Source organism: Pleurodeles waltl, chromosome 6 (genome assembly GCF_031143425.1).
Source record: "Pleurodeles waltl isolate 20211129_DDA chromosome 6, aPleWal1.hap1.20221129, whole genome shotgun sequence".
NCBI lineage: Eukaryota > Metazoa > Chordata > Amphibia > Caudata > Salamandridae > Pleurodeles > Pleurodeles waltl.
The window spans coordinates 1,021,925,781-1,021,952,240 of NC_090445.1; positions in this window are offsets into that span (position 1 = coordinate 1,021,925,781).

The window sequence follows — 26,460 nt, forward strand, 5'->3', positions numbered from 1 at the left end:
GATGTCACCATGCCATGCCTGCGGGGGCGTGGGACACTGGAAGCGGGAATGTCCGATGATGGTGCAGGATGGTGTTGTTCAACAACGCAATGATGTCAGTGCATTTCAAAATGTGAGGGGTCCAAGAATGAGGGGTCCAAATCCGAACTTTCAGAATAACATGGTTCAGATGCAGGGTCTCCAGCCCATGCAACCAATGCAAATGCCACGTGTACAACCAGTGCAGGTGCAGCAAGTACAACAGCAGATTCCCGTGGTACCTAGACAGCAAATGCAGTTGCCTTTAGCTCCAGTGGGACAGCAACAGGTGATGCTTCCTCAACAGGTCACAGGCCAAACAATGAGTCAAAATAATGCAGCACAACAGTTCCCATTGAGTAATGAGAATGGAATAAACGATGAATGGTCAGATGACTGCTAAGATAGTGAGGAGTGCAGGCTTGCAGCGTCCCTAGAAGTAGATCAGAGGGGACCATATGTGCAGGGGAAGGTGATGGGTCACAAGGTTTCATTCCTGGTTGATAAAGGAGCTACACACTCTACAGTCAGAAGTGCAGAGGTTCCGAAATTGCCTCTTTCAGGGCGTACCATAAAGGTGGTAGGAGTAGCAAATCAGCTCCTGACTATTCCGATTACAGATCCGCTCCAAGTTGAGATTGGTACCTTTCAGGGATTGCACAGGTTTGTAGTCTGTGATTCGAGTCCTGTGTCCTTACTAAGGAGAGACTTGCTGTGTAAGACGAGGTGTTCCAATGAAGGAATTGAGGTGCAGACAAACAGTGATGATGAAGGGGATGATGGTCAGATCTCAGAGCCAGAGATGGAAACCACAGATGAGGAGTACCCTTTGATAAGCTTTTTCCCGATGTTCACAGTGACCGATTTGCCAACTGAATTACAGGGAACAGTGACAGAGAAGGTGTGGGATTTGACAGGAAAGGAAGTGGGACTGATAAAAGGAGCAGAACCAGTAAAAGTAGATGTGAAGCCAAATGCTGTGTTTCCCAAGGTACCGCAGTACCACATGGCACAAGGTGTCCTTATACAGGTGACGCAGATAATTGCATATTTTGTGAAGCAAGGGGTCCTAAAAGAAGTGATGAGCAGCCCATGTCATTCACCAATAATGGGTCTGAGAAAGCCTTGTGGGAAAGTTCGAATAGTCCAAGATCTGAGGAAAATTAATGAGATAGTGGTAAACTGTTGCCCAATAGTGCCAAATCCAGCCGTGATCATGTTCCAGGTTCCATGTGATGCAGAGTGGTTCACCGTTGTGGACTTGTCTCAAGCGTTCTTTTCGGTGCCTCTTCATGAGGATAGCCAATTTCTCTTCAGTTTCAAATTCTTGGACAAAGTTTACAGTTGGTGTCAAATTCCTCAAGGGTTTTCAGAATCGCCCTCCATCTTCAATCAGATATTGAAGAAAGATTTGGAATCGTTGGAACTGCCTTTTAATTCGACTCCAGTACAGTACATTGATGATTTGTTGATTGCGTCCCAAACAAAAGATGACTGCAGGTATCATACTATTGCCTTACTGAATCATCTGGGAAAGAACGGACATAATGTGTCCCCAAAGAAGCTGCAGTACTGTCAGAAAGAGGTGAAGTACTTAGGCCATCTGATAGAGAAAGGGTCTTGGAGAATATCTAACAAAAGAGTGACTGCCATATTGCAGATGAATCCCCCGGCATCCAAGAGAGACGTTAGGATGTTTTTGGGAATGGTGTTCTACTGTCGCCAGTGGATTCCAAACATCTCAATTATCTCTAAGCCATTGGTGAGGTTGACCGTTAAGGAGGTTAAGGATGGCCTGTATACCCTAATTATGTCCGAGAAAGAGATGAGGGCATTCATTGAGCTGAGAGAGTGTATGTGCAGGGCTCCAGCTTTAGGTATGCCTGACTACATAAAGCCTTTTGTCCTGTTTTGTCATGAGCGTGATGCTTGTTCTTTGTCTGTCCTGACACAGGACCATGGAGGTGCAAACCGCCCAGTAGCATATTTTTAAGCTACTTTGGACCCAGTTGCAGGAGCCTTACCGGGTTGTCTGCGTGCAGTCGCAGCAGTTGGTCAAAGCCTTACTCAGTGTGAAGGCATAGTGATGGGACATCCTTACTCAGTGTGAAGGCATAGTGATGGGACATCCTTAAAAAGTAATGGTCCCAAACTCAGTCGAGATACTACTCACCCGAACAAAGATGCAGCATATGACAAATGCCCGTCTGACCAAATATGAGACGATTATATTGGGGTCACCTAATGTGTCATTAAAATGTTGTACTGTGTTAAACCCGGCAACTTTGCTTCCTGATGAAAATACAGATGTTGATGATGCTGAGGAAGTAGAACATGATTGTCTTGAGGTAACAGAACTGTGCACCAAACCGAGACCTGACATTAAAGACACTCAATTGGAAGAAAATGATTACATCATTTTTGTTGATGGTTCATGCCTGAGAGACTCAGTAGGGGTGCTAAGAGCCGGATACGCTGTGTGTACAATCACTGGTATCCGGAAGCATCTTGACTCGAGAGAGTGTACTCTGCTCAAGTGGCTGAATTGGTTGCTCTTACTAGGGCATGCCATGCCGCAGACAAATTAAAAGTCACTATCTATACTGACAGCAGATACGGATATGGAATTGTCCATGATTTTGGCCAGCTATGGTCACAGAGGGGTTCATGCCCTCTTCTGGTTCTCCAGTGAAAAATGGTGAAAGAATTAAAGAGTTGTTGCACGCGATTCAGTTACGGATATGCAGATCAAGTCGCAAGGTTTTGTGCATTGAACTGTATATCGTTCAAGGATCAGTGGGAATTGTTAACTGAAACTTAAAATGAGACATGCACAGGTTACGCATTGAGGGTGGTTGACACAATGGAAGAATTCAAATTGTTGCAGGGACGTGCCAGCAGAGAAGAAAAATGTTCTTGGCTTAAAATGCAATGTGTACAAAGACCTGATGATTTGTGGGTTTCAGATGAGGGGAAAATGGTTTTGCCAAACAGTCTCTTGTCACAGTTTGCAAGGTTTTACCATGGTCAAGCACATATTGGGAGAGATGCCATGATCAGGTTGTTCAAAATTGATTGGTTCAATCCGAAATTCAGACAAGCTGCAGAAGTAATCTGTCACAGGTGCATCATCTGTCAGCAGACGAATGCGGGGAATGGGACCGTGGTGAATTTGAGCCACATTGGGAGAGCCGGTGGTCCATTTAGCAGAATGCAATTGGATTTTATCGAGATGCCTGTATGTGGAGGTCTGAGATACGTGTTGGTGATTGTGTGTATCTTTAGTCACTGGATTGAAGCTTACCCTATATGTAGGAATGACAGTCTCACAGTAGTGGAGTTGCTGCTTAGAGAATTGATACCACGTTTTGGGTTCCCGATCTCTTTAGAATCAGATAGAGGAAGTCACTTCAACAATGAGGTGGTTAAGCTCTTGTGTGCAGCATTGAACATTGAACAGAAGTTGCACTGTAGCTACCGGCCTGAAGCCTCAGGACTAGTGGAGCAGATAAATGGTACGTTGAAGTCAAGCATGGCAAAAATGTGTGCAGCTACAAATTTGAAATGGTCAGATGCATTGCCCTTAGTGCTAATGTCAATGAGAAATACACCCAACAAGAAAACAGGACTATCTCCTCATAATATTCTCATGGGGCGAGCTGTGAGATTGCCGGCAGTGCCTGCAAATGCTCTTGTGAATATCACGGATGATATGGTGTTGGACTACTGCAAGGGTCTGGCTGACGTGGTCTGCTCTTTCTCTCACCAGGTGGAAGCAACCACATTGCCACCGATTAATGATCCAGGTCACAATCTGAAAGCTGGTGACTGGGTTGTTGTCAAGAAACACGTGAGGAAGTTGTGTTTGGAGCCACTTTGGAAGGGGCCATATCAAGTGATACTGACAACTACTACTGCTGTGAAATGTGAGGGAATTCCAAACTGGATCCATGCCAGTCACACAAAGAAGGTGACGTGTCCAACTGATGAGGAACTTGAGTTGTCGAAAATAACAGCTCCAGAAAAGGAAGTCTCAGGGCCGGAGAGTAATCAAAGGGGAACTGAGACTGAAGGAGAGCCCGTTGAGGACGGCTTGGTCACTCAAACAGTAGACGAGATCCAGAAGTGTGACAGTGAGCCTATCTCAACTGAGGCACCAGGTGGACCGACCCAAAGAGAGGTTCTCCCAGAAGCAGACTGATACGGGTTTGAGGTTGAACCCCTGACAGACCCGGAAGGCGAAGGAGCTGAAGCAGAAGGAAGTCAGAGTGTTCAGACACCTCCTGAGCCGCTTGCAGGTCCAGCAAGAGAAAACACCATAGCACAAGAGGAGGGCATTGAACAGCAACCTGAAAGGCCTAACAGTAAAAGGACACTAAGAGGAGATAAGTGGCCAGAGTCACAAGCTGGAAAAGGAAAAGTGGTCATTAATGAAACAATAGAGGAAGAGGTCGATACCACAAGGAAAGAAGATCTGAGTGAAGGAGAATTGCAGGGTGACCTCAAGTTGGAAAGAAAGCGAATAGCAAACAGAAGATACGCAGGTCCTGAATGGGCTAAAGCAACGTCAGCTGAATGGCAACAAGACTTCTTGGCGTTCTGTTTTGATCGAGAAGTTCCAGGTCAATATTATGGTACTTGAAATTAGCCACAAATAAAAGAGACTGTGTTAAGTTGAAATTGAGTTAAAGGAAACCTGAGAGAAGAGACTGATAAATTACCGGATGTGACACTGTTAACCTGAACACTTTTGAAAACCGATTGTGACAAGCTGCTAATCTGATTTGACAAAGATCCTGGGAGTGAATGAGAAAGCTGTAAATACTTGCTGAAGAAAGACTTTTGCTTAGCTTTGCTGGAAGAAGGAAGAAAAAAAAAGAAAAGAAAAAAAAAAGAGAGTTATTAACCATCCTCAAATTAGTTGTTTACACTTATAGCACTTCACTTTCTGATTATTTACAGATAATGCCTAACATGGGAGATGATGTTGAAGGGAGTAAGCGTTGTAAATATTTGGGTGTTGCTTTGGGTGTTGTATGCGTGATATTCATTATAGCTTTGCTTGTGGAAATGCGTTTGGTGGATGGGAATGAAGCTAATAATGCTACCGTTTCTGAGACTGCTACACTAACAACGTGGGAGAGGTTTGAGCAGGATACGAAGTATCTGCATGAGGAAACGAACACAAAGGGGGAACTCTCTACTAATGTTTTCTATTGCTTGCTGAGTGAGTATGCGGATACTATGGATGTGAAAGCCTGTTATGTTTGTACACAAATTCCTGTTTCAGTACAGGAGGGGGTTACATATCACAGTTTGCCACTAACATACGTGATAAGTTGTAGTTTGCTACTAATACATTTCGATAATCAAGAAGCAGTGCAATATTTTTACTCGAACTATGATCTTGTATTCTCTTATGTACCTATTATAGAAGATTTGAATAGTGTTGCTAAATATTATGCCAGAAAACTGATTAAGGGGTTCTTTGAGCCTAGAATGACAATTAGTACATCTTATGCACACAGCAATAATTTGACATGCTTGCTTATACATGTAGAGAAAAGCTTTTTAGATCACACTGAAGATAGAAGGAGAGTTTTAAAAGGGAAATTAGAAAAAGGCTTGCAGCAACGTTCCTTTATTAATAGTGGTAATTACAATGGGGTTAGAGAACAGGGGAAATTAGCTTTAGATGCACAACATGTAGGTAGGCTTTGCATTACGCGACCAAAGTCATACTATGACAATGTGTTTGTGGGAACGAGTGAATGTAAGCATGTGTTTTTATTTCAGAGTACATGGACAGTCATGTTAAATGGAATGGATCAAGCAATCCCAGGGGTCTATTATATTTGTGGACTTCATTCTTATTACCGTTTTCCAAAGGGATGGTATGAGACATGTTATTTGGGAATAGTTTTCCCAAAGATCTATCAGTTAGAGGATTTAAAGAAATTCCGAAAGTGACTGAATTACTTTGTACTAGACAAAAGAGAGAAACTGCTGCTGGTGTAGTAGGAGACATATTTGGAGCAATAATTCCTTCAGTAGGGGTTATTTTGAACTCTGTAAAGATTCAGAAGTTGTCTACTATTGTGGATAACATGCTGACAAACTTCAAAGGAGCTATACTCCTGATGGATACTGAACTTGCTGCGGAGAGAGCTATGACTCTTCAAAATAGGCTTGCTTTAGACATTCTTTTAGCGAAAAATGGCAGAGTCTGTAAGATGCTTAATGAGTGTCACTGCTGTGCCTATATACCCGACAATAGTAATGAGATTAGAAGCATGCTTACTAACCTAACAAGAGATAGTGCAGACTTGAAGGAACTGAAAGAACCAGGAGTTTGGTAAAAGGTTGGGAAAGGACTTGCAAAGGTGGGAAGCTGGTTTAGTAATCTTTGGCATGGGTTACTGGGAAAATTAATGCAGGGGATAATAATTGTTTTGGTTTGTTTATTTGGGCTATGGTTATCATGCAAAATTAGTAAAAGGATCAGGGTGAATTTGGCAAAACGCAATGCGAGGAGGGAAGAACAGAAAAGAGAAAAAGTGTTCAGGGCAAAATATGAAAAGGCAAAATCAGGGGAAAAAATAGAATTGAAGGAGATAAGAAAATGAATGAATTGAAACGAAGGGATTTGTGCGATGACAAGTGTCATCAGAGGAGGGATTGTTGTAGTGTAGCTTTTATAATCAAAATTAACATGAAATGTTTGCAATTTAATGTATAATGATGGTGCATAGAAAATGTATTAATATGCCTTTTAACATACTTGTTTGAAATGTGCCCACGGGAAGTGGCCACCAATGTATACGATGATTAATGAAATTGACTAATAATGGATTATTGATATACTAATGTGTGGTTCTGTATTAGTATTAAGAGTTATATGTTAAGGTTTTCCTAAATTAATCACTAGGCCTTAGTTAGCATGAGTCGGGCCTAGCTGCCCGGTTTCATATTAAATGTGTTTTTCTAACGTGCAATGTGCTGACTTGCTGAAGGACATGTAGCTGTACTTTTCCAGAAGCTAGAAGATGTGTGTAACCGTAGTAAATTCTTTCTAATGAGACTTGACTTGCTCAAGGAGACATTCTTGCTGAATGCAACAGTCTAAACTTGCAACAGGTACAAGGTCGCCTGAACTGGTAAAGACAATGGAACTACTGACTGAGCCAGCGAGAATACCCGTTAGAGACGTCAATTACAGGAGCCAATAAACTACGTGAGAACTCTTCTAAAGTGAAAATCCTAATGGGGTGACAAGTCAATTTTTGGTTGGAGATAGTGATGCACCAAATTTTGCCCAATTGGAAATTAGAAGCCTGTACAACAAGATTGATATAATGCCATGTCACAAGGAGAAATCAGCCATTCTTTGCCAATTTCTAGCCATTACGTGCAATTCTTTGCTATTACCTAGCCACTTTGTCACTCTGTCTTAAAGACTTTGCTGTTTGACTCTTCAAGCCATCCTCACCCTTGCCTTGCCTGATTCATACTTTTCCTCCTTATGAGGGAAGTGTTCCCTATTGCCTTGTTTTGCTGAACTTTGCTGTTTCCTGGCTGATGGCGAATCAACTGATGTCCTGAGGATGAAGACTGACTTTGTATGCTGACCCATTACGGAGGGTAACTATATGATGATGAAATTGTAATTGTCTGTTTGCCTTTTCTTTCTAGGTACCAACTGCTTCTTTTGATAGAGACCGTAGTTAGATGTTTTCCAAATTTGTGTTGCTAAATTGTTTGCATGAAGCCCAACATGCCAATGCTGATTCGAGGTTAGTTAAGGGGTTCACTAAACGGACGCAAATAGACAAATGACTGAATCTATGCTTTGTGGAATAATGCGCTAATGATACTCTGCTAAAGTTAATTCATGTTGACGTTGTGCTTTCTTTTCATGTTTGTGATCTTTGCTTTGATGAAGTCTTATTCGAGTTGCCATATTGTGACATTGCTGATGTGTTTTCTGGTTATGAAACTAATAAACTTACTAGCAGAGTGCAACGAATAGGGAATAAATATCATAAACTTTCTAAATTCTGTGTGGTTATTCATGGCTGTAAAGTCATGGTGTGTTCTGATTCTTATTAATGTCATTAACTAATTGATTGATTTTCTATTGTGAATATTGATGAGGTTAGTGATCTATTGATTGACATGCTGATTATTTATCTTGTCCTAAGGTCTCTCCAATCAGGGTCAAAAGATTCATTGAAATGAGTCCCAGAGTAAGTAAATTCCCTTTGGCGAGATGCGTTATTAAACTTTTTTCAGCGGTTGCATCCTTTGACTATTTATGACTCATTAATGTGGATCATCACTTTTAGAGCTTAAATAATCAGGTTTAGAGCCATGTTCATGCACTCAAGTGGCCAATATGGAAAGTTTTGAGATTTTGTAAAAGTGAATAAAAAGGGTTGATTTGATAACATTGAGGCCTTAACCAGTGTTTATACACGCTGGGAAGTGATTTAAAAACATTTGGAGTAATTTAGAATTCAAGCAAAATAGTCTGATTTCAATGAAAATCAATGTCTTGAAGACTTACGAAATACCCCAGGGAGGTAAAAATGGAGTGTTTTCAATTGTTACATCTTTTAACTTTGTATAACTTGTTGAAGTGGATCATCCCTTTATGTAGCTTAAATAAGCATTTTCAGAGCCATTTACATGCTATCAAGGGGGAAAAGTGCACAGTTTTGAGATATCATAAAAGTGAATGAAAATGCCCCATTTAGTAGCATTGATGCCTTGAACACCATTCATACAGTTACTATGGGGTTTTATTTTAAGCCCTTATCTCCATTATTTTCTGTGGCAGTGTGTTGCAGAACTTGTGAGTGGCCATGGTGGGGATGGACATACTCAAGCTCTGAGATGGAGTATAGTTACTGCTAATGTAGACAATTTTTGGATGCAGTATGTGTAGAAGGCAGTTTGTAAATTGCAATGGGCTTACTCTTTTGTGGGTGAGCACATGTCCATCTGTAAACCCCTCCCCTGCCCTCTGTTACTTTCTCCTTAATCCACCCTAGCGTCCTTCCCTTTAGTAGTAAGTGTTTCACATTTTCCAGCCACTCTCCTATCCCTCCGATATTTTCTATTAAAACATGTGTATATGTGTGGTGTTCTCTGCAATGGGGGTGGAGATCCCCGTACATAAAGATAGGCGAGACGGAATCAGAGAACTTTGCACATAGGTTTGTAAATAGCATTTTGTTGTATGTTAGCAGTACTATTGTAGTACTGCTAAAAGAACTGCAAAATACAGTTCGAGAATAAACAGCTGGGAGTTTGTTTCCGAAAAAATAAGACTTATGTGGTCAAGTAAATAAGCAAATGTACAGTATGGGATGCCTTAAAATATATATGACAAAATATATGATACACCAGAAATAGCTTTTCTTTGGAACATATCAATTATATTTCACTTTGCACACTGATATATCAAATGCTCAGAGAAGGCAATATTTTAATATGAAGATTGGTGAAAAATCAGCAAAAATCAGCTGAGCACTATCTACTTTTTAGACTGAGTTCTGTGTCGTAAAAAGGCCTGGAACTTTCAATTCCTTGGTGTAAAATATTGACACAATGATTAGAGGCGATAATGAGAGACAAATCATCAAGATCATCAAAGAAACTGGAGACATAGTTAATCTAGATAGCCAAAACCTGTAATCAAATATAAGATGCAGCAGGTGGATAGGCATCAAATTAGGTGCAGGTGTACATATCATTGTTGATATTGATGTTGGTGTCAGAGAATCAACAGGAACGGGAGAGTTGGATACAATTAAAAGTTATAGAACTGTCAGCAACATACAATACATTGGTGGCATATGAGACAAAAGCAAAGTAGGCCCATAGGAATCAGATACTGTAATGGGCAGATTCAATGTCTCGCAGAATGAAAGATGAAAAATCAGAGGATGGATCAGCCGTCAAATCCACCAAAAGCATAGCTGGATGTTCTACCACAATCATATGAAAAAAGTGCAGCATTTTCAGAGAGGCCAGTGGGAGAAGCTTGTCAAAACCCAGAGCACAATGCTCCTTCAAGCTCAAAAGAAGCTCTAATATCAAGAAGAAATCTTTGCATAATGCCAATGCTACTTAGACAGCTACAACAAATTGATCATATTAGCAAAATAACCATGATGATTGTACCTATGAAAAAGAGACCTCTTATAATTCTGCTGAACAGGTGTGGAGACAGTGAGCACAAAAAGGTAGGCATACCTATAACTATACTTTTGAATACAATTAATAGTCCAGAGCCTCAGGCCCATATTTATACTTTTTTAATACAATTGTGTTTTGTACGTTTGCCCTGCTTTTGCGTCAAAAAGAGGCGCAAATGCGGCGCTAAAAAAGTATAAATATGGGCCTAAGTTCTGAAAAGCAGTTGCAAATTCAGTGATATTAGAGCCATGGAAGACCACACCAAGCATGTCAGTGAAATGCATGGAATACTCAGTGTATAAACTTGTTGTATCTTCAAGGCAGAATGTATTGTCTGAAGGTTAAAAGTTTGCACTGCAGAAGTTAAAACAACTGTTTTTTTCTGTTATATTACTAGGAGTCTATTTACTTTAACAATACTTGTTTGATATAACTTAATCCTGAGCCAAACAGGAAGTGTGGAAGCCCTTCCTGGAGGAGGCTACACTTTTACCTTACAACACTTCACAGCACTTTGCACAGTAACATAATAAACATAACCTTGAGACAAGCCACAACTTGAGACATTAGTTCTAAAAACATAGATACTGTTAATGAAAAGATAATTGGGAGAAGGACTAATAGATGCAGGTGCTACAAGTAATTTTCAACCAAGTCTAGGCATTTCAAAGTCACAAGGACCATGCACTGTGACAGAATCACCTAACAATGACTGTATTTAAGGGTTTATTCAAAAATATGCTCCAATAAGGATTGGAGCATTATTTTTTAAATGAAAGTTCCTAGTTATATAAAAGGCATGCATTTTGCTCAGGATTGTACCACCCATGGAAGTTTATCATGCACAACCATAGAAATGAGAAGTGATGATAGGCAGGGAAATAGTCCAATGCATCAATCACATTAGATTAAGATCATTGGCAGAGGGAAAATGAAGCCCTCATATCTGTGAGACAGAAAACAAGACTCAAAAATGTGTTCTTCTTAGCAAAGTTTGCTGATAGAAAATGAGATAATAAGGTGCACAGATTGCAGTTCCATGAAGAAGTGATTAGGACACCATGTTAATCAAGTTCTTGTAGATCCGAACTCAGCTGTGTAATGACGTGACTAAATTTGCCCTTGACTTAGCATGCATGCGGTCTGGTGAACTAGCTTCAAAGTAGATGATGTAATAATTGAGATAATAATGATTTGTTTATAAAGTGAGTGAAAGTTAGTATCTATCCCTGAGAAGATGTTGAGAACGACTATTATATCGATATCTATAACAAGGATACCAATTCATTTTTTCAGAATAGCCAGTAGTCTCTTGTATCAGACCATAATTTATATCAGGAAGAATACTTTGACTTCTTCATACGGGACATTGACCTGAAAAAATTCCCTCAAAATCACATTATCATGTATTTTCACAATGTTTTTTTCACTACATTAAAGTGAAATTTTGACAATTTGACAGTTTCCCAACACGGTTGCATGATAGAACCACACATGCCGGAACAACGCATGCCTTTATCACGCACGCCTTTACAACTAATTGTGTTGCAAAAGCATGCCTAGGAAAGGCATGTGTGGAAACAGCATGCAAACAGGCATGCATGGTTCTGTCATGCAACCCCCCCACCCGCCTTGAGGCTCAAAACCACCCCCACCCCCAATACCTAAACTACTCCAACACCCCCACCTGCCCTGAGCCCTAAAAAAACTATCCCAAAACCCCAACTTCTACCCTGAAAAATAAAGAACCCCACCCACCCTGAACCCTAAAAATAAAACTACCCCACCCCTTCCCATAAAACTACACTACCCCAACAGCCCACCACCTGCCCTGAGCCTTAAAATAAAATAATATTCCGACCCACCCCTAAAATCTAAACTACCTCGACACCCCCACACACTCTGAGCCCTAATCCACCCCTAATAAGTAACCTACTTGACCCCCACCAACCTAAAAAAACTACCCTGACCCCCACCCCTGCCCCTAAAAACTAAACTACCCAACACCCCCAACCACCCTAAGGCCTGAGTCCACCCCATCGCTAAAATCTACCCACCAACCCTGCCACAACCCCACTTACCTCACCGCATCCTCTCTCAATCCTTCCTCCTCTTCTTCTCTCCTCCCTCCTCCCTCCCTTCCCTAAACCTTACCCCACTCCTTTGAAAAATAAACTACCCCGCACCCGACCCTAAGCCCTAAATAAAAAAATACCCAAGCCCCCCACTTCCACCCCTAAAAAATAAAACACAGCCCAACCCCAAACTTGATTATTGATGAAGTCTGATTTTATATTAGTATTTTTAAAATGCCACTTTTAGAAAGTGAGCATTTCTCTGCACTTAAAATCCATCTGTGCCTTACAGCTGTCTCCAATCAAAGTCTGGGCTGGGCTGGTTGACAGCTTCTGCATGCATTTCACCCTTAACCATGCATATGCGCAGTGTAGCACATGCCTGGTTCAGGCAAAGAAAAAGCCGTGCGTTGTTCCGTCAGGCGTGGGAAACAGCCACAATCTTAAGGATGCATTGTTCATGACGTTTCCCTCCTAACTATAGGCTGTAACAGTGAAAGACCAATATCTTGGAGACCAATATCTTGGATCAGAACTATTAGCAAATGGACCAGAGGTTTTTGTTTTACAATAACGTTTGCGTAAATCTTTTTTCTCAATTAGCCAAAAAGCAGCATATTAAATGTGCCATTTTATTCACCTTAATCAATTCCCACCTGTAGAAAAGTTCAATCTTTCTTGGCATATTACCCCCATTTTTACCTGTATGTCAGTATGTTTTTGCCTGCCTCACTGGGATACTGCTGGTCAGGACCCCAGTGCTCATAATTATTGCCTAATGTGTGTGCTGTCAGTAGTGCTTAACTGTGTCAATGAGACTCTGCTAATCAGATCCTCAGTGCTTATGCTCTCTCAGCTTTTAAATTTGTCACTATAGGCTAGTGACTTCATTTACCAATTTCAACTGGCACACTGGACCTAGGTATATGGTACCTAGGTACCCAGGGCATTGGGGTTTCAGGAGATCCTTTTGGGCTGCAAAATGTATTTTGCCACTCATAAGGAGCTCAGACAAACCCTTTCACAGGACTGCCATTGCAGCCTGCATGAAATAGTGCACACACAATTTCACAGCCATTTTCACTGCGCTTAAGTCACTTATAAGTAACCTATATGTCTAACCTTCATTTACTGAAGGTTAGGTACAAAGTTACTAAGTGTGAGGGCACCCTCGCTCAAGCAAAGGTGCCCCCACATAGTTCAGGCCAATTCCCGGGACTTTGTGATTTCGGGGACGCCATTACACGCGTGCACTACATGTAGGTCAATACCTATATGTAGCTTCACAATGGTAACTCCGAATATGGCCATCTAAGGTGTCTAAGCTCATAGAATTGTTCCCCAATTCCAAATCTGGTACTGGGGAGCCAATTCTATGCCTCCTGGGGGCTCCACCATGGACCCCCAGTACTGCAAAACCAGCTCTCAGAGGCTTGCACTGCAGCTACAGCTGCTGCTACCTCACAAACAGGGTTCTGCCCTCCTCGGGTCTGAGCCTCTCAGTCCCAGGAAGGCAGAACAAAGCATTTGCTATGGGAGGATGGTGTTACACCCTCTCCCTTTGGCAATAGGTGTAACAGGCTAGGTGGAAAAGCCTCCCCCAGCCTCTGGAAATGCTTTGAAGGGCACAAATGGTGCACTCCTTGCAGAAGCCAGTCTACACCGGTTCAGGGACCCCCCAGTCTCTGCTCTGGCGTGCAACTGGACAAAGGAAAGGGGAGTGACCACTCCCCAGTCCATCACCACCCCAGGGGTGGTGCCCAGAGCTCCTCCAGTGTGTCCCAGACTTCAGCCATCTTGTTTTCCAAGGTGTGGGGACACTCTGATGGCCTCTGAGCGGCCAGTGCCAGCATGTGACATCTGAGACCCCTCCTGATAGGTCCATACCGGATAAGGTTGCCAGTCCCCCTCTCAGGGCTATTTAGGGTCTCTGCTGTGGGTTTCTCTTCAGATTCTACTTGCATGTTTCCAGCAGGAATCCTCTGCAACTACTACTTCCTCCTCTGACCTCGGATTGACCACAGACTGTTCCAGGAACCGCTGTAACAGCAACAAAGTATCCAGAAGGGCTACTTTTCCTCTGCAACTTCAGCTCCAGCCAGCAACTGCAACAGTTTCCATGGTGCGCACACTCTGGGGACTCCTTGCCTTCACCCTGTACCAGAAGGAGCAAAGAAATCTCAAGTGAGTGACGGAGTCACTTCCCTGCTCCTTCAGGCACCTTCTAGGGCAACAACCAGTTCTCTTGGACTCCTCTCCTGGTAATGAGCATGCTCCTTGGGCCACAGGATGTGGACCCATTTGACACAGACTGTCCTGAGGTCCTGCTGTCCCAATTTGGAGGAGGTAAGAGCTTGCCTTCCCTGAGTACGACATTACTCCTGTCCACCACGTCTTCTTCCCCTCCTGAGTTCCTGCTGTCCCAATTTGGAGGAGGTAAGTGCTTGCCTTCCCTGAGTACGACATTACCCCTGTCCACCACGTCTTCTTCACCTCCTGAGGTCTCTGTGCACTATTTGCAAAATTACTTCATGCACAGCCTGGCCCAGGTCCCCAACACTCTATCCTGCGATGTTCAACTCGCTGAGTTGACCTCTGGCGGTCTGGGACATTCCTTTGTAGTGCTGCACCAACTGCATTTTGCACCTCCTTTGTCCCTGTCTGTTGGGTCTCCCGTGGGTGCTGTCTGGTCGACTGAGGGCTCTCTGAAGTGCTGAGAGCCCCCGTCTTCCTCATCACACAGAGTTGAGGCCCCCAGGTCCCTCCTTCGTCCAGACAGCGCCACTTTGATGCAAAAACGCGACTTTGCCAGAACCAAGGCTTTTTAGATGAATCCAGCTCCAAAACTCACCTGCATCCAACATCTCTTTGTGGGACATCCATTGCATCACACAGGAATCCACTGACATCTTCCTTAGGTGCTTTTCTGCAGTCTTCATCCAACTAGGGACTCTTCTTTTGCACCCTCTTCTAGGTTGGCAGGGGCTCCTGTCCTTCCTGGAACTTCTTCTGAGTTCTGAACTTAGTCTCCTTCCTTTGCAGGTCTTCAGGTCCAGGAGTCCACCATTTTTTGTTTGCAGTCTTGCCTGCTTCTTGCAATAACTCTACTCCCGACTTGTAGTGTGTCCTAAGGAAACTTGAAGTACTTCACTCCTACTTTCCTGGGCTGCTGTATTCTTACTCTCCCAGCGATTCTCTACACATTACCCTTGTCTACGGGGGGAATTTGTGATTCCCATTCCACTTTCTTAGTATTGGTTTGTGTTCCTTCTAGACCTATTTTCTCTCATTTCATTCTATAGCATTTCCTATTGTTTACACTATTCTATGTCTAATTACTTACCTTATTTTGGCGCCTAGTGTATATATTGTGTATAATACTTACCCCCAGAAGGATTATTGCCTCTAAGATATTTTTGGCCTTGTGTCACCCAAATAAACTACCTCTATTTTTGGTAACACTGACTATTGTCTTTACTTGTGTATAAGTACGCTATAACTATAAGTGGTATTTCAGGAGTGTTGGACTTTTTGCCTTACGCAGGGTCATCCCCAGTCTTTTTGCCTCCTTCCTCCTGGTTTTTCTGACCTCTCGCTGTTGGCTCTAGGACTCTGAGCACTTCATCACTGCTGACCAGTGCTAAAGTGCAGGTGCTCTCCCATCTAAAGTTGGTATGATTGGCTTATACCTAATTGGCATATTTAATTTACCTATAAGTTGCTTGTAGAGTGGTATCTCTATACCCAGGGCCTGTAAATTAAATACTACTAGTGGGCCTGCAGCGCTGCTTGCGCCACCCACTGAAGTAGACTTTTAAACCTGTCTCAGGCCTGCTAGCACAGGGCCTGTGTGCGCAGTTTTCTGCCACAGGGACCTGGCATCTAAACTTACTTGGCAGGCCCAGAACTCCCCTTTTACTACATGTAAGTCACCCCTAAGGTACGCCGTAGCTAGCCCTATGGGCAGGGTGCCATGTATGTAGAAAGGCAGGACATGTGCCATATTGCATGGCATGTCCTGGTAGTGACAAACAGCCTAACTTGGTGTCTCACTGCGGTGAGTGCTGCCTTCTTATAGGATTGCATTAGAAATGCCCTGCCTTATGTGTAAAGGTTATTGTCTGATTTATGAGGGGGTAGCGTAGGCGTGTTTGGTATGGTTGTGATGGTGATGATAAATACTGCTTACTGGTGTGGGTGTATTTTTTATTACTATCACAGAAATGCCACTTCTAGAAAGTGTGCATTTATCTGTACTTATGACTCTGGTGTTTTGCAGCTTGACTCCAATCCACGTCTGGGCAGAGTGACAGTTGGGGCTTTGTGCATACTTTTCAGACAGCCTGTACACAGGGAGGGTGGATGTGTCACAGAGGTGCATCTGCATACTGAATAGTCTTCCTGGGCTGAGAGAAGGGAGAGGCAGGGCACACCTACATTTGTAAAGGCTGTGCCCTGGCCTCACACAATAGGGTCGTTAACCCCCCATTGATGTTTGGAGCCTCTGCTGAAAGGAGAGAGGGGGCACTCCCAGAACCAGTTGTAACTGGCTGGAACCTCCTCTCCCTACCATGGTAAAACACTGTAAGAACTGACTATAAGTACAGGGGAATTTTCCCCACAATTTGGAGAGTCTTAATCATCTTTGAACTGGACACAGAAATGCTGGAAGAACTCACCAGGAACCGCCATGGACTGCGGCTGCTGTGCTTACCTGTGACCTGCTTGGTCACTGAAGGGGACTTTTCTCTTGCTGCATGCCCCCTGTGCTGGCCTGTTGTTGAGCCCTCCATCTGTGGACCTTTTCTTTGGACTTAGTCCCCCAGGGGCAGAGTGCTGTGCCCCTGACCCTTGCAACCACCTGTTTTCAGCGCTTTCCCTTGAATGGGGTAGCACTTGAAGAGTGCTGTGCAGTTATTTACCTAGCGCTTTGGGAGCGCTTTCCTCAACGCTAGAAATCACCGCCGCAGCCACGTCCCGTGTAATCCTGAAGCGCGTTGGATCGCGCTACATTTCAGCCTGGGGGGACTGTTGCCGAGCAGGGAGGAGCTGACGCGCCCCTCCCCGTGCCCCCGGGTCATCAAAAAATAGACATGGAGCACCAGTGCTCCTGTCGTGCCCCTGGGGAGAAGTGCGCTCCATGGAGCGCCCCCGGGGCACTGGCATGAACCGACTTTGGTGCCTGCCTCCGTCTCCAATGGCCGGGCCGGCCGCCGCGTTCAATTGAAGGCCGCGCGGAGGGAAGGAAACCTCATCGGAGGTTCCCTCCGGCCCCAACGAGGCCGTCCTGCTCTTTGGTGATCGCGAGCAGGGCGGAAGCCTCGCCGGAGGCCCCCTGCGACACCAGTCCCTGGCTTGGCCCTTGTGTGGGCCAGTGCTGATTTCTTTGGGTCTCCCCCCTATCGTGGAGGGCCAGTTAAGGCACCCCCCTCCTTTTGGCATTCTCCCTGGATGGTGGCTCCCCCCCAGGAGGGCTGGTGGAGGTCTGGGGGGTTCCCTGTGTGCGCGGGCCCCAGGAGGGGCCCGTTAGGAGTACAGAGGGGGTGTGTGCCACCCCCCTCACCCAGAATTGTCAGGAGGCCCCCGTTTTGCACAGAGGAGCGCCGCGGGCCCCGCTTCCTTTCATTCTATAGGCACTGACGGTGCCTTCCTCAAGTCAGGTACTTAAAGGACCAATATAATTATAATCGAAGTTCTTTCTAAAGACTTTGCTGAGTGATATATATTGCCTGCCTGTTCTATGATGCTTTTACATATATGTGCAAATGTTCCTTTTATGGGCATTACTTGCTAATATGTTTCCATAACTTGCCATATGTTTTCTAATGTTCCTACTATGGACGTTTTATGATATTCTTATGACAAGTGTTCTAATGTGATAACGTGTTTCCTGACTACTGCTTATGTTGCAGAATACTGAGTAACCTGTGTGTTATGTGTGACTACTGTTAGTTTGCAGAGTAACTAATGTGTAACGTTCTGACAACTGCTAAGGTAGCAGGATAGTACTGGTATGTGATGTTGGTCTAATAAGTGCGTTGTGTACAATACAGTATATTTTCATATAATCTGGTGTTGTGTTTCCTTTGTAGTGGGGATAGTGTGTCACATGTGTTGTGTGTGTTGTGCAAACACTTTACACATTGCCTCCGGGTTCAGCCTGACTGCTCGTGCCAAGCTACCAAGGGGGTGAGCAGGGGTTATCTTGGACGTGTAACTCCCTTGCCCTGACTAGAGTGGGTGGGTTCTGCCTGGCTGAGGTGCATACCCTAGCCAACCAGAAACCCCATTTCTAACAAGGAGCTTTGCATGTCTCCCAGTCCAGCCTAAGCTGCTCTGCTTTGCTGCTAGAACATCACTACATTTCACTAATAAGGGATAAGTGGACCTGGTCTAAGGTGTAAGTATTCAAGGTACCCACTACAAACCAGGCCAGCCTCCTACATCACCAGGCAAAGTTATTCCCCAGTTTCAGTCTGGAAAGCGAGTATAATTGGCCTTTGGTACTAATTAAGTTTTAAAATGTTGAGGTGAGTCAAAACGCAAGCAATTGTTTGCTCGACTATTTCATTTAAAAATGTGAAATCTCTTGGATATAAGAGTGGATGTTCAAATAAAATTTGTTTTTGCTGACAGCCTCTCAATCTGTAATAGGAAGGGCTTCTACAGTTCTCACACTATGGAAACTTATAAAGTTTATGGGGGCCAGCTGACTGATAAACGTAATGCTGTCTATAATGATGAAGATAAAACATCGCATGGTTGTCCACATCAAGATAAGGATTTTCAGTGTCTAATCAAGCATAACTATTCGAATCATCTAGGAGCTGCTTGAGAGCTTTTACATCCCATGGACTTTCAAAACAGCTGACATAACGTTACCCACTAAAATGCACATAACATGTGCCTTTCGTACCTCCTCTGTTGTATTCAAGACCTCATATAAGTCCTTTCCCAAAACTGCCATAAGGCAGTAGATAAGCAGTGGTGTTAACAGCTTTGGAGTTCCTTGGTACACATTAAGGGGGTCATTACAACCCTGGCGGATGGCGGAGAACCGGCGGTAAGACCGCCAACAGGCTGGCGGTGTTACCTAGGTGAATTATGACCATGGCGGTTACCGCCATGGTCATCCGCCGGTTCTCTGTCCCGCCCGCCAGGGCGGAAACGACCGCCGTGCTGGAGACCTGGGTCTCCAGGCCTGCGGCCGTCAGTATACCGCCGGCGGTATTTGGACCCGGCTTACCGCCGTGGATTTCCAGCGGTTTGAACCGCTATGAAATCCATGGCGGTAAGCACTATCAGTGCCAGGGAATTCCTTCCCTGGCACTTATAGGGATCTCCCCCAACCCACACCCCCACCCCGACTCCCTCCCCTACACCCCTCACCACCCCTGCCACCCCCCAAAGGTGGCAGGTCCCCCTCCCCACCCCGACCCCCAACATAACATTACTGACACACACCCGACACGCATGCAAGCACCACCAACACACACACGCACACACCCCGACATACATGCCCACAGCCACACACACAGTCAGGCATGCACACCCACATTCAAACATACACGCACACATCCATACAGACATACCCACAGCCATACACGCACTCATTCCCATACACACAACACCCCCGCAAGCATACACGCACTCACACACCCCCTCTACATACACACACGCACACCCCCATGCACGCACACAACACCCCCCCACCCCCTTCCCTAACGGACGATCGACTTACCTGTTCCATCGATCCTCCGGGAGGGGACGGGAGCCATGGGGGAGCTCCGCCGACACCGCCACGCCAACAGAACACCGCTAGAGCGAATCACAGGACGTGATTCGCTGGGCGGTGTTCTGTTGGCGTGGCGGTGGAGCAACCTACACTTCCCCGCCGCCTGCAAGTATGGCTTTTTGGCGGCTCTCCGTCGGAATAACGACGGAGAGCAGACAACAGTCACAATACGGCAAGCGGCAAACCGCCTTCACAGGCGGTCTTCCACACGGCGGTCCCTCGGCGGTCTTGCAAAAAGACCGCCGAGGTCGTAATGACCCCCTAAATGTGGTAGCAGATGCTGTGTAATAGGAGATGGTGGAGAGTAAGGCGCCTATGAACTTCATTTTATTCCACACAAATGGAAGGAAGAACTTGATGAAAAATCAAAATCCTAAGCCCATTCTGGTCGTTCACTAACATCCATTGACTGCTGCCTGCTGACTTCACTTATTGGCAATGTATGGGAGATCAGGATAATCTTTTGACATTACAACTTCTTGTAAAAAAATCACTTTATTTTTGGCGGCGATTCTTGTGACAGCACTGCAGATGCAGTGCATGACACTCCCAGATGTTACAAGACGTGTGTAACCAGCGGTGCTACTTGCAGTTAAAAACACACAAAGAAAAAGTAAATTAAACAGGACCCTATTGCTAAATATATTACATATATAATGTACTGTTTGGGTATGATATAAACACGCTGGGTGAAAAAAATAAGCATAAACCAGATTCTATATGACAACCATGAATGGAATATCCGTACTTTATACGATGTACACGTTTTGCTTGCAAGGGAATGTGCGCAGCTACACAGCCTTAATCTACCTAACGTGCAGGCATTTATTATTCATGACACGTTTTACGTGTGTAGCATCTTGCTTTATACATCTCCCTCAAAGCTTGCAGAAACGAGGGCATATGTTGATTATGTTAAGATTTGTAGTAGTGCTGAGTCTCAGAATTGTTAGTATGTTATACCCGTTGAATAAGACCGGGAACCTAGACCTCATCGTGTGCTATACTGATTGCATACTAATCACCTTAACAGGCTTATCAACCCACATCACCATGCTTCTCTCTGGTAAAATAGGAATAATTCAATTAATAGTATTACCTCTGCGCCTTCTAATTAAGCCAATGGAAACTGCGGGGTTAGCTCGGTTTCCTGGAGTTAACATTAAGCTAAAGGAACCCTTAAAGGAGTCAAAAAGAGAACCACTGAGCTTGTGGGAGAGTGAAAAAACTGAATATGCTAAGCAACCAACAATTTTAAAAATCAGGCTTGTAAAAAAAAAAGAGCAGCAGCTGACGATTTTATCCTCGAACTCGAATCTGCCATGGCACGTAGAGGAGAAGCTCTTGGGATACCTCGCACCAGAGAAAATAGTTATTTGTTAATTGCAGTTATTATAGTAAATAAATAGTGGCAATAACGGCGGCGCATGGGGGAGTGGGCGAGATTAAAACATAAAGAATGTTGTGCTGTTTCCACGAGCACTAATTGCAGAAAGTAATCGCGTTTAGCAAGCTGCCTGGAAAATAGGCAGGTGAAGTTTTCCATGGATGAGGTTGAACATCAGCCTTGCACTTTCTCCTAGTTCGGGATTTCCCTGACCCGAACCAATTCTTCAATAAACGCTGAGTGTAGAAAGTACTGCACAGTCAGTTACTGTGTGCAAAGTTCTTTGAATGAGGTATAATATTCCTTATTGTGTACATGGTACCTTGGAATGCAAAAATGAAATGATTTCCCTAATTCTGAAGGATGCAGCACTGTCAAAACCAAAACATGTAAAAGTTCACAGAACAAAAATGCAATAGGAGTTAGCGGTAATGACTTTTTAAGTTGATGTCTAACCATTCATTAGTCCACTGGCTCATTCTTGCATTCAGCCTTTGACACAACCACAATAACACACACACAAAATCAACAATGTATGCAAGATAAATTAAGAGTACAAGCTGAAAAAAACATGCTGCTGTCTAAGCAATGCGGGCATTAACTTGAAATGACAAAACTAAAAGGAGCAGCAGTTATTAATCTTGTTAAGGCATTGTGCATACTCTAAGTGCTGTTTAAAGATTTGAAGAAAAAAAGTTCAAGCATAACTATCACATTTAGAACTAACCTGTTGGCTATCTTGAAATGGTAAAACTTTGATACTTATGGACAACTCCCTTCCATAATGGTCACCTTGTTTAGAAAAAGTGACCATATGGGATGCAGCTCCCACAAGATGAAGTGAGCGACAAGCAAGTGGCCTGTTGGCTCTGCCTGGAGAGTTTAGGAAACATTCAAATAATAAGGGGAGAAGGACGTACATGAAATGGGAATGGCCAACAAGCACTAACACTGAAGCTCACTCATTTTCAGTTGGATGCGTGTTCATGATCAGAAAATGCATTCATTCACAGGGCATCAGAGTTAATCACTGAAGTGGACTAGACCATTACCATGCACTTTGCTGTCATGGATGGACTAGAGTATAACTGACATTCAGCCAGACCAATGTCAAAACAGAGCTGGCCCACAACCCCTATGTAATCTATATGGAGATACATTTATACAAATGGATGTATTTACTATTAATGATTTTTTTATTGCAAGATTCTGGCAGAAAGCTAAGAAGAGATACTAGCAAAAGTTATTCCAGTGCAAATCTTCTCCCCTATGATTTGCCAGAGTCAATAACCAACACCAAAATGTTTCCATACGAAAGTAATCTGTAACATGTCATGCATAAAAAATACCTACTTGTAGGCTTTAATACTGAGAAATAACAATGTACCCTTAAATACCTATTAACTTTAACACATGCTTTTCACAAACAACAGGCCAGGCTTCCTACCTTTATTGTAACTTATGTAAATAATCAAGCCTCTAACCTTTATCATTCACTTGTCACCATAACCAACTCAAGCCCACATTACTGAGCATGAGTTTGCCACAAGGCAGCCTTTCTGTATACAGTCATAAAAGTACAAATGCATAGAGAATTACAGTTGTCAAAGCAAAATAATATGCCTCCTAGGAGAATCTAACAAGAAGAATTGTAGTGCACATGTTATATTCGGGTGGATCACAGGCACCAAAAACCTTGCCTACAATGATAATCTGTGAAATGACCATTCAACAAAATAGCTGCTTACAGGTTTAGTGCAGTGTAATAACAATTCATCCTTGAAAGCCTATTGTCCTTACAGCATACTTTTCACAATACGTACGTGAGGCCTACTCTGCTTTGTCATAGCAATCCATAATAAGCAGATCAAACCTATGAAATCTGTTATAACTTTTTCTCAATTACTTTTATACATTTTACCTAACAATGGCTTGTTCGAGTGCAAATAAACTGGCAACCATCTGGCATGCAGTAATAACATTGTAAATATTAACACCAATATGCCATGCAAAACAATATACAGTCCCTGTCAAAAGGCCCTAATAAGAATAATCACAGTGAAAACCCCCAGAGTAAGCCAGAGTGGATGGCAAGCTCCAAACCCCTTGCCTCCTACAGTAATCTGAGATCCATGAAACAAAATACCTGTCTTTCGCCTGTAACACACTTAGATAACAAACAACTGTTGAAGACTTACTGGCTTTAATGGTTTTTCTCAATTAATAAGCTAGAACAAATGCATTTTACATAATGCTTCAAGTGCAGGAAGGCCAGATGTATGGCATGAAACAGAACGTGTCAAGTACACCAAACAGGCATATTGTTTGTTACCATAAGCAACTATAACCAACCCTAGCCTACAGTTTTGAAAGCAAGCTTTCCAACAAAGCAACCATTAGACACCATAATAAAATTAAAAAGAGTACACACAATTTCAGCTAGCTAAGCAAAATACTATCTTTCCTATGTGGGACTAACAGGAATTATCACAGTGCAGACCTTTTATGTCCATGGTTGTCACACAGGGTAACCAACACCAAAACCGTTGTCTACTCTGGTAATCTGGTAGATTCCATGTAACAAAAACACCATCCGTAGGCTTTACTTTAGATTAATAACACTTCACCTGTCTATTGAGTTTTAGCATAAGCATTTCACAATAAATATGGCAGGCCTAGTGTCTTTATCATAAAAGTGCATAATAGATAGATTATGCCTCTGACTATGAACATTGGCTTGCCACCATAACCAATTTGCCTCTACTGAATCATGTGTAAGCCTTGCCACAAGCTAAAAAATGTAGCACATGCAGTCTTTTCAGTGGAAGCACACAAATTCATTGTAATCAAACACTGTGCTCAGGGGAACAAACATGTGGGTGGATCCTAATCTCATCTCTCAGTAATTCTCCAAAAGCTTTTTTGTTCATCATGTAAGGTCATGCAACAGTTGTACTATCAAGCTAGACATAAAAATTCATATACATTAGTGTAGCCTTGGACATCCCATGCTTCCCTCCAGCAGAAGACTCAGAAATTTAAAGTTAATGATGAAAATGATCCATGCTGTTGCCAGAGAAAAATAAAAATAATCTGACATAACTTTTCCCAGTGAACAGATACGGCCTCTAACCTTTACGAAAGATTTGAGACTGTAAAAATCCAGGCCCATTGAAGTGCACATAAATTGGTAACCATCAGGAATACACTTATACAATTAGAAATATGTAAAACATTTCAATTAGTAAAGCAACATCCAGTCCCTGTCAATAGGGTCCAACAGGAATCATCACAGTGATATTCTACTCTCATGGTTGGTCAGAGTGAGTGACCAAGCCCAAACCGTTGCCTACTTTGGTAGTCTGTGAGGTTACATGTAACCAAATACCTTTCTATGGTCTGTAACATGATGTAATACCGATTCCCTCTGAAAGGCTTGTGTTGTTCCTATATGCTTTTCCCAGTAAATAAGCCAGGCCTACTGCCTTTGTACTAATGTTTCATAATAAACAGGGCAGACCTATAGAACTGGGTCTGACATTTCTCTGCAAATAAATCAAGGCTATAGCTGTTATCATTGGCTTGTCACTATAACCATCTCAGGCCTACTGTAGTGAGTGTAAGCTTTACCACAAGGCAACCATCAGGCATAAAGTCATACAATTCCAAATGTTAAAAACTACAGTTTGTTAGGGGTGGGGAGTAACTGACACCACAATTCCTGCATTCTATGATTATTTATGACATTCCATGCAACAAAAAACAATAACAGTTGCCCCTATGTGTCTTTTGAATTTAACTAATGCCTTTCACAAAATGGTAGGCCTCCAGCCTTCACGTAACCTTTTAGAATAAACAATCAGGTATATTGGGGGTTATTCTAACTTTGGAGGAGTGTTAATCCGTCCCAAAAGTGACGGTAAAGTGACGGATATACCACCAGCCGTATTACGAGTTCCATAGGATATAATGGACTCGTAATACGTCTGGTGGTAAATCCGTCACTTTTCCATCACTTTTGGGACGGATTAACACCTCCTCCAAAGTTAGAATAACCTCCATAGTCTTTATCAGTGGCTTGTCATCATAAGCCCCAGCCAGCCCACTACATAAGCTTTTCACAAGGCAGTCATCTGGCGTACAGTCATAAAAGTACAAATCTCTCCTAAGAGAGCCCAACAAGGACAACTCTAGTGCATATCTTCTATCCCCACAGTTTGTTTGGGTGGATCATCAACACAAAACTCTAGGCAATTGTGTTAGGCCAGGGTTCATAATCTTTTTAGGGGTGGGAGGAACTCGCAGAGTTTCTCTTCACCAAATTCCGCAGAGTAACTTAAAAACTCAATTCTGCACAGTTCCACCCAATTGCTTTGCCATCATTAGTGTGCTCGGTCTGATGTGTAGATTGCATGTCTCTCCAATCTGTCTACTGCCATAAAATGTAATGTGTGCAAGCTAGATGGTAAAATAAAAATCAATACATCAGTAAAATTAAGTAAGACCAGAAGCATACGGGACACTGCTGGTAGACATCGCCTCAAGTGGAAATGGGGAGAACAAAAGCCAACCAACTTTTCCTCTCCCCTACTTTGTGGCCGTCAATACCAAAACTATCTGGTTCTAATAACACAAGACCTGAACCGTATCTCTTTGTTTCATTTTACTGCAGATAAAATCTTCCTCTAACAATGACAGCACAACCCCTCACTGAAGTCAAAATACTGGAAAGAAGCCCAGTACTTCATAGCTATCCTGAAACCTATGTGGAGACAAATACCCCAGCATATACAGAAATGGGTTGACACAAATGACACATACACGCTACACAAACTCCGATAATGGAGTATGTGTTTGCTGCAGATATCTGATGCTTCTGACATTTGTTTTGTTTGGGGCAGAGAGGACATGCAATCTATTACTCAATACCTGTCTGTGGAAGGCATTGTGAAGCATGACACAGAATGGTCTGGCAGAAGACT